This window comes from Muntiacus reevesi, chromosome 1, assembly GCF_963930625.1.
Source record: "Muntiacus reevesi chromosome 1, mMunRee1.1, whole genome shotgun sequence".
NCBI classification, from domain to species: Eukaryota; Metazoa; Chordata; class Mammalia; order Artiodactyla; family Cervidae; genus Muntiacus; species Muntiacus reevesi.
In genome coordinates this window covers 282,623,089-282,637,466 of record NC_089249.1, presented here as the reverse complement: position 1 = coordinate 282,637,466, position 14,378 = coordinate 282,623,089, and the positions used below count along the sequence as shown (strand labels likewise).

General features: G+C 42.8%; 1 pseudogene; it reads left to right on the top strand.

Annotated features, from left to right (window-relative positions):
• Positions 1–1,253: 1,253 nt before the first annotated feature.
• Positions 1,254–1,322, top strand: LOC136156578 (U4 spliceosomal RNA; annotated as a pseudogene).
• The last annotated feature ends 13,056 nt before the right edge of the window (positions 1,323–14,378 follow it).

Genomic DNA, 14,378 nt, shown 5'->3' with positions numbered 1-14,378 from the left:
GGGTTGAAGACATCAGAGGCTGGGGGGGCTCTGGAGCTTGTGGAGACACAGGAACAGGAAGGTGACCTCGTGGCTTGTGGTAGCTTCTGTCTCCATGCATTAATTTGCTAGGGCTGTAATAATGCGTGTTCAGTTGCTCAGTTTTGTCCGACTCCGCAATCCCATGGATTGTAGCCCCCCAGACTCCTCTATCCTTGGATTTCCCAGGTAGGAATTCTGGAGTGGGCTCCCATTTGCTCCTCAGCGGGACCTTCCCAACCCAGGGATCAAAGCCGCGTCGCCTGTATTGGCAGGTGTATTATCACTGCATCACCAGTGCTGTAACAATAAAGTGCCACAAATTAGGTGGCCCAAACAACAGAAATGTTTTGGCTCACAGTTCTGAAGGCTGGAAGGCTGAGAGCGAGTTGTTTGGATTGTTTCCTCCTGAGGGTTGTAAGGAAGACTCTGTCCCATTCCTCTCGCCTAGCTTCGTATGGTTTGCTGGCAATCTTGCATTTGTTGGCTTATAGAAGAAACACCCTAACCCCTCCCTTCATCTTCATATGGCACTGGCTTTGGGTACATGTCTGTGTCCAAATTTCCTTTTTTTTTTAAATGACACCAGTCGTATTTGATTGAATGACCTCATCTTAGCTAATTATACTAATATCTGCAGCAACCAACCCTATTCCAAATCAGGTCACATTCCGAGGTCCTGGGGGTTAGGAATTCAACATATTGATTTGAAAAGGGGGACACTGTTCAACCCATGCCGCTGCAGCTGCTGCTAAGTTGCTTCAGTCGTGTCCGACTCTGTGCAATCCCATAGACGGCAGTCCACCAGGCTCCCCCGTCCCTGGGATTCTCCAGGCAAGAACACTGGAGTGGGTTGCCATTTCCTCCTCCAATGCATGAAAGGAAAAGTGAAAGTGAAGTCGCTCAATCGTGTCCGACTCTTCGAGACCTCATGGACTGCAGCCCACCAGGCTCCTCTGTCCATGGGATTTTCCAGGCAAGAGTACTGGAGTGGGTTGCCATTGCCTTCACCTATATATCACATAATTCAAAATATATTGTTTCTTTTTAGGTCTAAAATTCAACTTTCCCCCTAAATCCTGAAGACTCCATGAAGATCCTCTCTTTCTTTGTAACCATATAGATGTCTGCCTACACAGCCTAACAACCTGCAATTCATTTTAGATAATCTTGCATTTTCCCCTGCTACACATGTGCAAATATCTCCAAGTCAAGTTCCTCAAAGACTGGGATCAAGCTTTGCGCAGTGGCAGTATCGTAGCCAATGAGGTTTATCTGAGGCATGATTATCGCTAATTGAAAGACTGGGATCATAGGAAACATAAGTCCAAGATGGGACACATTTTACATTGCCTTAATATGTGCTGACAGAACATCAGGTAACTTGCAACCTTTTTCAAAGTAAGTTCTAGAAAGACAGAGGACCCAGAGACCAAATTGCCAACATTCATTGGATCATAGAAAAAGCAAAGGAATTCCAAAAAAAATCTACTTCTGCTTCATTGACTCTGTGGATCACAACAAACCGTGAAAATTCTTCAAGAGATGGGAATACCAGGCCACCTAACCTGTCTCCTGAGAAACCTGTGTGCAGGGCAGGAAGCAACAGTCAGAACTGGACATGAAGCAATGGTCTGATTTCAAATTGAGAGAGGAGTACATCAAGGCTGTATATTGTCACCCTGTTTATTTAACTTATATGCAGAGTACTCATATGAAATTTCGGGCTGGATGAAACTCAAGCTGGAATCCAGATTGCTGGGAGAAATATTAATAACCTCCGATATGCACCCAAATGGCAGAAAGAGAAGAGGAACTAAAATGCCTCTTCATGAAAGTAAAGGAGGAGAGTGGAAAAGCTGGCTTAAAAGTCAACATTCAAAACATCAAGATCATAGCATCTGGTCCCATTACTTCATGGCAAATAGATGGGGAAGCAATGGAAACAGTAACAGACTTTATTTTCTTGGGCTCCAATCACTGCAGATGGTGACTGCAGCCATGAAATTAAAAGATGCTTGTGCTTGGAAGAAAAGCTATGACAAACCTAGGCAGTGTATTAAAAAGCAAAGACATTACTTTGCCTACAAAGGTCTGTATAGTCAAAGCTATGGTTTTTCCAGTAGTCATGGTACGGATGTGAGTTGGACCATAAAGAAGGCTAAGCGCTGAAGAACTGATGCTTTCAAACTGCTGGAGAAGACTCTTGAGAGTCCTTGAACAACAAGGAGATCAAACCAGTCAATCCTAAAGGAAATCAACTCTGAATAATTATTGGAAAGACTGATGCTGAAGCTGAAGCTCCAATACCCTTGCTACCTGATGTGAAAAGCTGACTCATTGAAAAGACCTTGATGCTGGCAAAGAATGAGGGCAGAAGGGGGCACCAGAGGATGAGATGGTTGAATGGCATCACTGATTTAATGGACATGGGTTTGAGCAAGCTGCAGGAGATAGTGAAGGACATGGAAGCCTAGTGTGCTACAGTCCATGGGGTCGCAAAGAGTTGGACTCGACTGAGCTACTGAACAACTTGAGATGAGCAGTAGTTCACAGCCTTACAGAACTTTACAAATACACCTTCTTGAGCCACATACAGATCTGGAGAATCATATTTGGGGATATAAAATCAAAAAGGCTGCATGCTTATAAGTTCCTTTTGTGATTTTGATTCAGCCATACTCATTGAACAGTACTTGGGAACCTCTAGGATAGAGTTCAGTTCCCAATGAACCTTTGACCACTGCTTTCAAGGCTAATGTCAGTTTTACATATTTCTAATTCTTCTGGGACAACAAAGTATAGAGCTTTATTTCTTAAAGCTCCTAGGCATGATATTGGCAGAGATCCATGATCAAATATGGAAAGCTCTGAGTTAATTAGAGTTAAATAAATTTACTTACTGTAGGACTTTTCAAAAATTTTAATAGGATAATGTATATTGTGAACTGGGGTAAAGGGGATAACATGAAACTCTTCTTACCTTCTTTTTAAGTTTTGTTTATTTATTTTGGCCCCATCAAGTGGGTTGTGGAATCTCAGTTCCCCAACCAGTGATTGAACCACAAGTTCACCAGGGAACTCCCTCTTCCAGCTTCTTTTATTAAAGAAACTTATTTTTCCTAGAACATCTCCCAAGACAATTCCTTTTAAGGACACTTTTTGGAAAGTGAAGTTATTTTCAGGAGGCCTAACTTTCAGTTCCAACGTATTATTCACAGAAGATAAGACCTCTTTGACTTTCTTTTTTTTTTTTTTCATCTATAAAGTTGAGGAAATTTGCTCCAAAATATTTCTAGATCTTTTAAAAATAGCTTACTGACTTGGGGCTCACAATTTGTTATGATGTTATTTAGTACAAAGCCTACTTTACTGTGGTACCTTTGCTTCTTTCTATCACATTAGGGAGACGCTGAGTTTCCGCTGTCATAAGGTACTCTGCGAGGCACCTCTGGGGAGACGAATGAGAAAGAATAATGGCCCTTCTCCTCAAGGAAGCTTTCAGTCACTTTGGCGAGTCAGACACGTGAACCTTCATTTCTCTCTTCCGTCGGTTCCCTCTCTTCACATTACCTATGTCTGTCTTTGGTATCCAGAAGAAATACATGCAGCCGAAGATGCAATACAGTACTATGCTATTTCCCTGTTTGTCTTCATTATCTCCAGAAAGAAGATATGCCAACATAAAAATTAGGAAAGGTCAACTGTCCCTTCTCCTAAAATGGGAAGTGTTTTAAACGGTTTCTTAGCAAAAATGGGTGTTGGATCCCTTTGTGACTTCCTTTAAATTAAAATGAGCACGAAGAGGGACTTCCCTGGTGTTCCAGTGGTTAAGACTCCACACTTCCACCGCAGGGGCAGGGGTTCGATCCCTGCTGGGGGAACTAAGACCTCACATGCTGTATGATCCAAAAAAAAGAAAAATAAATAAGTGAAATAAAATAACCAGTTGCTTCTAAAAGAAGAGTGAGTGATTATCTTTAAAAATAAAAATAAAGTTATCACAGAAAGCAAGCAGAATGACGAGTAACAGAATGCCGTAGGCGAGTTTGGACTGACCCCCATGACAATCTGTGATACGAGAGAACTCCTGCATGCTGAGCAGGCCACGCATCGTGGAAGCGACTGTGACCTCGTCCTGCTGCCCGGCTCTCCTCCTTGCGAGAGGCTGCCGTGTGCCCTGGGGTCACGATTCCAGGTGCCGGCTGTTTGGTTTGAGGTCTTGAGGGTGGCCTGCTGAGCAGTGGTTCTCAAGAGATCAGTACCTCCCTCTAGGGTATGGCGGCCAGGGTTAGCAAGTAAAAATACAGGATGCCTAGTAAAATATGGATTTCAAATACATAAATTTATTTCATTGGAAGTATGTCCCAAATATTGTTAGGACAAATTTATACTGAGAAATATTTTGCTGTTTCTCTGAAGTTCAAATACAACAAAGCATCCTGGGTTTAATCAGATCAGCCTACTCTAGAGAGTTTTTTTTTTTTAATAATTTGTGGCAGGAATTTTGTCAGCATGGTGATGGAGGGAGGAGGGATACAAGATGTTGTGCACATGGTGACCACTCTTACAGGACAGAGAATTGTCCCAAAGCCACGTGACTTCTGAATATGCCACCGGACACTCATGAAAACAAAGTAGGAATCATTTTAATCTACAATGAATTTAGCACGTAATAGAGTCTTAAAAATCAGAAGGCAACAACTATGGAAATTAAAGGATGATTCTACTAATACCTTGTTTCATTTCGTATGTTACCAACAGTCATTCCAGAAAACCGTATCACCCGTGGCACCAGTGCTAGTGGTATCTGAGTCACCAATATACCACACAAATTATTTGTAGCTGTCACCATCATACTGGTTCTGTATGTGTGTGCCCAAGCCCTAGAGTATTCACTATTCTTATAATATTGAGCCCAGATTCTTACATATGAAGAAAGGAATCTATTTCTCTTTTTCATTAAAATTAGGACATGAAATATTTTGTTAAAATTATTTGTGGAAATAGATCACATTATCTACGAATTCATTTTAGGAGAGGAAGAGGGACTTGGGTTTGATAGGTTCAATACTCACTGGCGGAGGGGCTTTGGACCTGTTTTGTCTACAAGGCAACGTGGATAGGCTCCAGTGGAAAAAAAGAACTTAGAAGGAAGAAAGGGTCTAAAATTTTAGAAGAAAAATCAAAATGGCATGACTGTGCAAACAATTGCAACCCTTTCACCATTTCTTTTCCCATCTCTCTAAATCCCTCTGAGAAACACAGAATTCCAAACTTGATTCTGCTTTGAAAATTTTTTAAATGTTATTTTTTTCCTCTAAGTTTTTGGACACTAATTACATCACTGCAGGTTAGACATATTTCTTTGCATTAATTCAGGGTGCGCTTTATGAATTCTGACAGCTCTGAATGGAAAAGAAAGTCAAACCTTGAGGCTGCATAGAGCTTAGTAATACCAATACTTCCATCAGCATAAGTAATTATAATGTTGATTAGAGCTTTTAAAAACTCTATTTCTGAGTGAATACATTGTCTCACCATGTAGAAGACAGACCTGAATCCTGAAGACATCCAAACACAATGATTACAATCCACATTTTAGTCTATTAAGCAACTTGCCTAGCAATTAACTTTCTATATTATTCTCTGAACCACTGTTATCATAATAAATAACACTTGGTAAAACCAAAGTTGGGGAAGCTATGAGGTTGTCCTGGGGAGAAGAAGGGAAAAAAATAGATGCTAGTGACAAAGAGAGACAACAAAGAGCAAGAAGAGTAATGACCTGGTGCGCTCTGGTTATCATTGCTGTGTAGTAAACTCCCCTCATGTGAGCAGCTAAAAGTAACAGCCAAGTCAACTATATTTCATAATGTGGGGGTCAGGAATTAATAGAGGGTTCAGGTACGCAATTCTTCTGCTCCACGTGGCATCCACTGGAGTCACTCAGGTATCTGGCTGGAGGATGGGCTGGCCTGCAAGGTTCAAGATGACCCATCTCACGGGCTCAGTGCCTTGACAAGGAGGTTGGAAGCCTCGGCTTGCCTGGGCCCCTTGTGCTCTCCACATCACCTTTTCTGCAGAGTAACTGAGCTGCTTATGTGGTGGCTCAGGAGCGCTTCCCGTGAAGAGGAAGTAGAAGCAGCCCAGAAGCCAGGGCAGCGTCATTTCTGCTGTATTCTCTTGGTCACCATCACAGGCGGTGGATAAATTTAGAGGGAAGGAAAATAAACATGCCCCGCCAATGGAGAAAGATCAAAGAATTTTTGGCCACTTGACCCACCAAATCTGAAGCGAAAAAAAAAAGGTTGATGGACCCACATTACACCACCCCAAAATGCAAACTCTCATGTCCATGCAGAGAAAACAGTGAGAAAAGAGACAAGGGGAATGGCCCAGTGTAACATGAACAGGAAGGTCAGCAGAGGTACTGCTACTGTGGTTCTGGAGGAGCCTGAAAATGAGTTACATTTACATCATGAAAGATTACAGCGTCTATGATATGATAATGTCATTCTAGCTAGTTCAAAAAGGTACACCAGGTTAATATTTTGAAGTATCTTATTACCAGTATTTTATTCCTATAAGATTACTTCTCCAAAGGCCCTCTTCAGAGTGACAGAAGGACACAGCAAAGACAAAAGTTTATACGTTCCCATTTGGCCTTCCTCATTACGTTCGTCAAGTCCATCACACACAACGGTGTGAGAGTCTCAGGCTGTTTACAGCCAGTAAGGGCTTACAGATTTAAATGAGCCCGGACCGGGGAATCAGAAATCAAGGCTGCAAAAGGGACCACGAACAGGAAGGATAAAGACACAACTGTTTTCTCAAGCACTGTGATGCATTATGCCACTTGCACAGCTACTTTTATATGTGAACACTGTAGAGGCAGGAAGCACGTGGGCCAGAGGAGAGCTCTTTATTGACACAACCAGATCAACAACCAGATTACCTTTGCAGCATGAGCCCCTCACACCTAGAACCACAGACTTCTTGATGAGAGCAATGGAATCTTTCCAGTTGTGTTGGGAGCCGGGGGTTGAAGAATAATGGATTTTCTGTTTACACTCAGGAGAGAAGCGAGCCTCCACTAGCCTCCCAAAACAAGAGAAGAAAGAGGGGAAAAAACCTTTTGTTGTTTTCCGATGAAGATGGAAAGGCTGCTAGGTTTTTACCCTAACCATCTGGATTGTAAATCAAATCTCTCCAGGAGTCAGCCAGCCTAGAGTGTTCTACCGACAGAGGTCTCTGGCTTCATGTCTTTTTACAGATATATTCCTAGGAGCCAACCGGGGTGCTTATCTTCGGATGTTTGGTCTGGGGAGAGATAAGAAAGTTTTATTATCCTTTCAGATCAGAGCAATTAGCTGCATCATTAGGGAAACAAATGGCTACAGATCTAATCCTTATGGTATGTGAAAATGTGTCCAGGGGAAATGAAAGCCAATATTCTCTATCTTTATACCACTTACATTTATTTCTGTGTCTCCAGAAACTCAGGCTTTTTATGACAGCACTGAGGAATCCATGGAAGTTTTATTTCCCCACCATGATATAACAGCGGTTTCCTGACATGTAATGTAGCATGGTAATAAAAACCCTTGCTAATCTGGGGTTGCAGGTGGAGGTGTATTTACGGTCAGCAAGACTAAGGTAAATATGGTGCTCAAGTCACTCAATTTCTTTTGTTTTTACCTTCAAGTAATCTGATCACAGAGATGTAAGTAAATAGGGCTTTCTTTTTTCCCCTCTAACAAGTGGTTGTTAGAGGGGGAAATGGTTAAAGATAAGTGAATAGACAAGTAGTTCACATCTGTACTCAATCATCAAGGGTCCTCAAACATCAAGGCCTCCTCCTAGCTTCTTGCTACCGCAAGTATGTGTCTTGCTGGTTGCAAGATGGCTGCTCTACCTCCTGGCACCACATACACATTCTAATCAGCAAGAGAGGAGGAAGGCAAAGGCTAAAAAGGCTTTTTCTCTTCTTTTTCTTGGCAACAGTAACTTTTGAGAAACTTACCCAGTAATTTTCACTTATATCTTATTGCCATCCCTAGCAAAAGGAAGTCTGAAAACGTAAATATTGTACTGATCACTTTGATACCATGAATATAATTGGGTTTCTTGTAGCAAGGAGGATGGAAGGAAGAGCTAACAGAATCACCACCAGTAATGTCCCCCGCCCCCTGATCCTCAGTATAAGGAAGACTGTGAAAATCCCAGGTGGCTTGGGAGTAGCCTGAAAGTAGAAGAGGTTTCCGTCCCACTTCCTGTCCGGAACTGCAAGGAGACTTCTCAGCTGGCATTGTCTCAGGATGGATGGGTAGGAAGGGGACACTGGTGTGTTTAGGCAGAGAGAAGTCCTGACGATGCCGAGGCCCCAGGTGGGGAGAAGAGGATGCAGAAGATGGATCTGGTCACCAGAGGCTCTGGCCGAAACAGCAGTGTCGGCATCATTTCCTGTCCAGGCCCCCCCAACCAAATGTGACCTGGTACCTCAGCAGCAGACGAAGTGCTACAAAGGCTGGTCTCTAAGGAGCCAGTAGAGGTTGGCAAAGAGCTGAGGCCAGACTATAGACCACATACACTGCCCCAACACAAGTGATGGTATGTAAGCTCCCCCTGCACCCCAGGACCATGGGGATGATGGAAAGAAAGGCTATAAACTTCCAATTGTGTGACTGACTCTAAATCCTGAACTGTACCTCATTAACTGAGAGACTAATTTTTAAACCGAATGTGTCTAAATTATCCTTAACCTGCAAGGTCAAAATTATTTTTCCCACCATCTGAAGAAATGGTGAGTGGGGAGAGGGCGAGGTCCTGAGTCAGCTGAATTAAATCATGAAGATATGAAAAAGTTACATTTCTACAGACTTCAGTAGTATATACTTTTTAAATCTATAGTTATGGGCAGGTCTATGATTATGCTGGGAAAGGCATTTGACATTAGAAATAAGTGTCTGACCATTTTGATACACAAGCAAAGAAGTGTCTTTATCCAGACAAACGTTGACTAAGCCTCCCATGAACAGATGCTGTGTGTCGTTCGAATGGCTAGATTTCAACTGGTAAAGTGGGGGTACAGACTGTTTCTGGGGCTCTGTGAGCACAGAAGAGGGGACCCCACAAAGACAGCTTCTGCGTGTTCAGGTTCTGAATATGGTGATTCATACGGTATGCATAAGGCTGAGGAATTCTCAGCAACCTCGGGAGAGATACTGGGCAATATTTCTGCCTCAGTACCTAGGTCACTCCTAGAGAAAGAAAGAAAGGGAACGTTTTTCAGGACTTAGCTATCACTGCAAGGAATTCTTAGGAGGAAATGATAGAAGCGGGAGATGATAAGAAAATAATAATGATTACACATACTTATAATAGCTATTATTGGCTATAAATTTCTACTCTGTGGGAAACATGAAAATAATAGTTATTTATCTTCAGTTCTCACAATGATTCTTGCAAGGTAGGTATTTTTATCCCCATATTTGCATGTGAGGAAACAGACTCAGGGAGATAAGGCACTTTAAGCCGATGGTGGCCAGTGAGTCCCATGTCAAAGCAGGATGCTTTCCACTAAGCCAGTACACAGGTGGCTACTGCATAGAACCAGGGAAACAGTCTTCGGTCATTTACCCCAACCCCTCACTCTGAAAGTGGGGAGAGGTTGTTAGAGACAAGGAGTGGGTTTTATCCTTTGTCCCTGGATGCCCCACCTCCCACTCTTCTCAAAAAGGCAGTGCCTGAAGCTCCCCGCGCTTCCATCTGGGTCCCTAACCAACAAAATATGGGTCCATAAGTGGGAAGAATAGGATCTTACACAGACGGTTTTGTGGTAACAGCAATAGACTCCTGATTCCAAAAAGATGTAGTCAGTGTTCCTGGTATAAACACAGCGAACTTTCTGGAATTCATAACCAATTACATGTGCATTTGGGATTTTTCCATTACATTCTTTGAGATACTCCCTCTCAACCTCATAATAAGTGATGTCACCCCTGGACAGCCACCAGTGAGCACAGGGATTTCATGTGTCTTAAATCTGTGTCCAAATTATAATAGCATAACTAAGTCACATTATAGTATTTATAAATATTCAACTCGTTATTTTCTTTGACTCACTGGAGTATAGCACTAAAAAAAAGAAATCCAAACATAAATTTTTGGTTTATTTCTCAGAATAGAACTCATTACACCCAGAGTTTTATGAGTCCCTTTGGGAAGATAAGGACAGATCATATCTTACTCATAACAAAGGAAAACAACCATTGCGGCTACTCTGTGGCTTCCATCTCATAGATCTAACTTCCTTCTTTTGTCCAAATGTCTAAGGGTTCTGTGGGGTGAAAAGATAAGGGGGTTCGGATGGGTAGGAGAGAATTACAGTGTATCATCCCCTGACTCAGGATAAGAGAATCTGATGCCTGGGAATTGACATTCCAAGTATTTTGAGCTTTTCATATATTTAAAAAAAGTAGAAAGAATATGGTATTTATTGACATATTTCATGGACTAAATTTAAAACTTTGCTGTCAGAGACTCTTCAAGTAATTTGTAACCCGGCCCACACTGAGATGTCCACAAATATGGATCTATAATGAGATAACGTCATCTCTTGTGTTGCCCTTAAAAGTGATATTGTAAGAAGGGAGTTAAGTCCAACACGGCAGGATCAAGGCTGGTCTTGATTCCACAGCAGGACAAGTCACAATGTCTTGGGGGTCAGACACACTTGAACTTGATCTGGGTTGGATATGGCAGATGAGTTTTGCTAGAAAGAATGTCTGGAGTAGACTAAAGCAAACTTATCTTGGTGGGACAAGACCAGAGCCAAATGTTGAGGTAGAGCATAAAGGATGGATGCAAAGAATAGATTCCAGCCCCTCAGAGAAGAGAATGAAACGTGCTGGGTGGGGTTTGGGGCAGGGTTCTAGTACACTAGGACAAAACACTTTAAGAAACCAAAGCTAAAGCCCAGTTATAAGCAGTATGTGCCATGAGGGCGAAGGGGAAATTCTACAGGCTGCCAAGCCCAAGATGCCCAGAAACCATTCTCTAGGTACCAGAGGCCATGTCACAGGTGGGAAAGAGGCATTTAATAGGTTCATGAGATCGGTTCACGGATGAAGGAGCATAGAAGTTTGCTTCATTCCACAGCTTGGAGGAGCATGTGGAGGACACCTCTTGGCACTGCCCAGGGCGCAGGCTTCAAAGGGAATGCGATGTGAATGGTATCCACTGGAGTTCTTCCGAGGTGGCACTAGTGGTAAAGAACCTGCCTGCCAGTGTAGGAGACATAATAGATGTGGGCTCAATCCCTGGTTGGGGAAGATCCCATGGAGGAGGGCATGACAACCCACTCCAGTATTCCTGCCTGGAGAATCCCATGGATGGAGGACCCTGGTGGGCTATAGCCCATGGGGTCTCAAAGAGCCAGACACGACTGAGGTGACTTAGCACACACAGCAAAGACTGGTTCAGATGTAATTTTAAAACCTCTTGCTCCACACTGTATACAATACACTGCTGGGTGTGAAGAGCGAGGGAAGCAGTTCTGTTGAAGCAAAATTTACTTGTTGGAGATAAGAATCAGAGATTTTTTTAATTACTAAAGTGCTTTGATTCTCATCTTTATGAGAATCATTTATGAGAACCATTTTTAAAGTCTTTGTTGAATTTGTTATGATGTTGTTTCTGTTTTCTGTTTTGATTTTTTGGCTGTAAGGCATGTGGGATCTTAGTTCTCCAGCTGTGGCTGGAACCCACACCCTTTGCATTGGAAGGTGAAGTCTTAACCCTTGGAATGCCAGGGAAGACCCTGATTCTCATCTTTAAATTGACTCATACAAGTTTCTTACATGAGCCTGGAAAATTTTACACAAGGAAGATCAGCAAACAGCTAAGCAGTGAAACCAAACAGGCCTGAAAATTGGAACCCAGGGCATTTCCTTGCCAGAAATCACAATTTCTGGTTAATAGAGCAAATTTATTTTCCTCTATTGCTGTGTCTTCAGAGAGTGCCTGTCTGTCACTCCTCACATCAATAAACCACATTTTTATTCTGGTGTCCAAATTACCTTCCACTCAGGCTGGAATGGTAAACTACAACCTGAAGAGTTGTAAATGTTTGCCTGGAAAATCATTCACTCATATTTTCTTTGGGCATCTTGTTTGGCCCAGATCTGAGGCCATAACTGATTAAGGTTGGTCATGATAGCACCAAGCTAGAGTTGTGATCACTCAATGTCCCTTCATCTGAGAAAATAAACAAAGAGGAGCAGCACCAAGTGGCCGGGAAGTGAGGTATCTCAGAGCTGTTCCTGTGGCAGGCTGGAGAACGAGTCAGTTTCCCACAGAGCTTGAGTCTCTCAATTTCATTTTCATGATCAGCTCAGCTGCTTTTCAAAGATGCACTGTGACACTCATGTGGGGGCAAAGCTTGTGTTACTTGGCTCGGGTAAATATGCTGACAGTGAAGGGTTAGGAAGCGCCTCCCCCTTTTTCCCCTTAGTGAACTGAAAGGCACTTTGAAATTATATTTAGTGTCTTTGAACTTTTCTGTGCTCACTGCTGGTAGCATTTATAGAAGTCACATGGTGATAGAGAAGTCTCAGTCTCAAAAGCAAGCTGAGATGAGTGAAAATAATGATCTAAATAAATATTCTGTCCTGGTTTGGATGACAAGGCGGGTTGAGAAGACAGCAGGCTCCCAGTTACCAGAAGCCTAGACTCCCCACTGAGGCCTTCCTCTTCTTCTGTTCCCCTTTAAATCCTTCATGCAGCCCTATTGATGGTACATCCTAAATAGCTCTCCAATCTATCTGCTGTTTCCATCTCCACCATGAACACCCGACCTTCAGTTTTCAGCGGGGTGGACAGAGACACACACACACACTCACCATTCCCAATCCATGGCCTCCTTCCTTTCATTACTGTGCTCTCATAGTCCATCCGTCCCCACTTCCTCACAGAGCTGAAAGGATCTTTTTATAATGAGGTCTTTTTATAACATCAATCAAGCTATGTCACTCTTCTGAATTAAATCCCTTTCTGGGCTTCCTCTCCCACTCCAAATAAAATCCAAACTCCTTACCAAGGCTTTCAAGTCCCCCAGTTATCTACCTCCCTCTCCATGTTCATTTCCTACAACTCTCCCATCATCCATACTGCTCCAAACACACTGACCTTTATCCTGCTCCTTCAGCTTGGCACTTCTGTCTCTTTCTAGAACGTGCTTCCTTACCATCTTGACTCCTTAGTAACACTCAGGTAATCTGATTAAATGTCCACTCCATAGTCTTTCTTGATTACCCATGGATTTTCACTCCCTGCCAAATCTGTCACGTTTTGTAATTACTCAATCATTTACCCATTTGTTGTTACCTTCCAACAGACTACAGGACCCATGAGAACAAGTATTTTTTCAGACAAGTATCTCTCACGAGTACTTCTTACTCTGGTGGTGGCTTATTTCTCTAAAAAATCAGATCAAACCGCTAAGGGATGACCTCCTTACCTATGGGCAGAAGAGCTACTACCACCCTGTTAAGGAAGCTGAAAAGTTAACATTTGGTCAGTCAATCACTATATAGACTCCACCAAGTTCAGGTTTTAGTAAGTTCTAAGGGAAAGGAATGTCTATCCCCTGGAAAGTCAATTCAAGTTCAGGCTATGCTTGTAGACAACACAGTGGCTACCATAAAAACCTGTCACATGCTAAATCCTGCCATCCTGCTACCCACAGAAATAGGTTCCTTGGAGCATGATTGTTTAGATACTATTGTCATTGGTTGCTGAGTCGTGTCTGATGCTTTGTGACTTCATGGACTGTAGCCCACCAGTCTCCTCTGTCCATGGGATTTTCCAGCCGATAGTCATGATCTCTTCCAGTTGCCCAATCTAGGAAGTAAACCTCCCCCAAACGCCAAAGAGGAATGGTTCATAGACAAAAGCAGTTTTATGAGCGAGGGAAAAAGGCTGGTGGGCTACCCAGTAACCTTCCAGATCCAAGTCACAGAGACAAGAAGCCTATTCCCAGGGACTTCTGCTCAAAAGACTGAGCTGAGAGCCCTTACCTGAGCTTTAGAACTCAAGACAGGGAAGATTTTACATAGACTCCAGGTACGCATATGTCATCCTATACTCACACTTCGCTATTTAGAAGGAAAGAGGTATGCTTACTGCAGAGAATTAAGCAGCTGAAACACAGCTCAAACATCCTGAGAGTCCTAGAAGCAGTGCAGCTTCCCCAAAGTGCAGCAGTGACTTATCATAGGGACCACCCACAGCGGGATGCAGAGGCGATCAAGGGAAATGACAAAACTGACACAACTGTCTAAAGGGGAGTCCTAAAA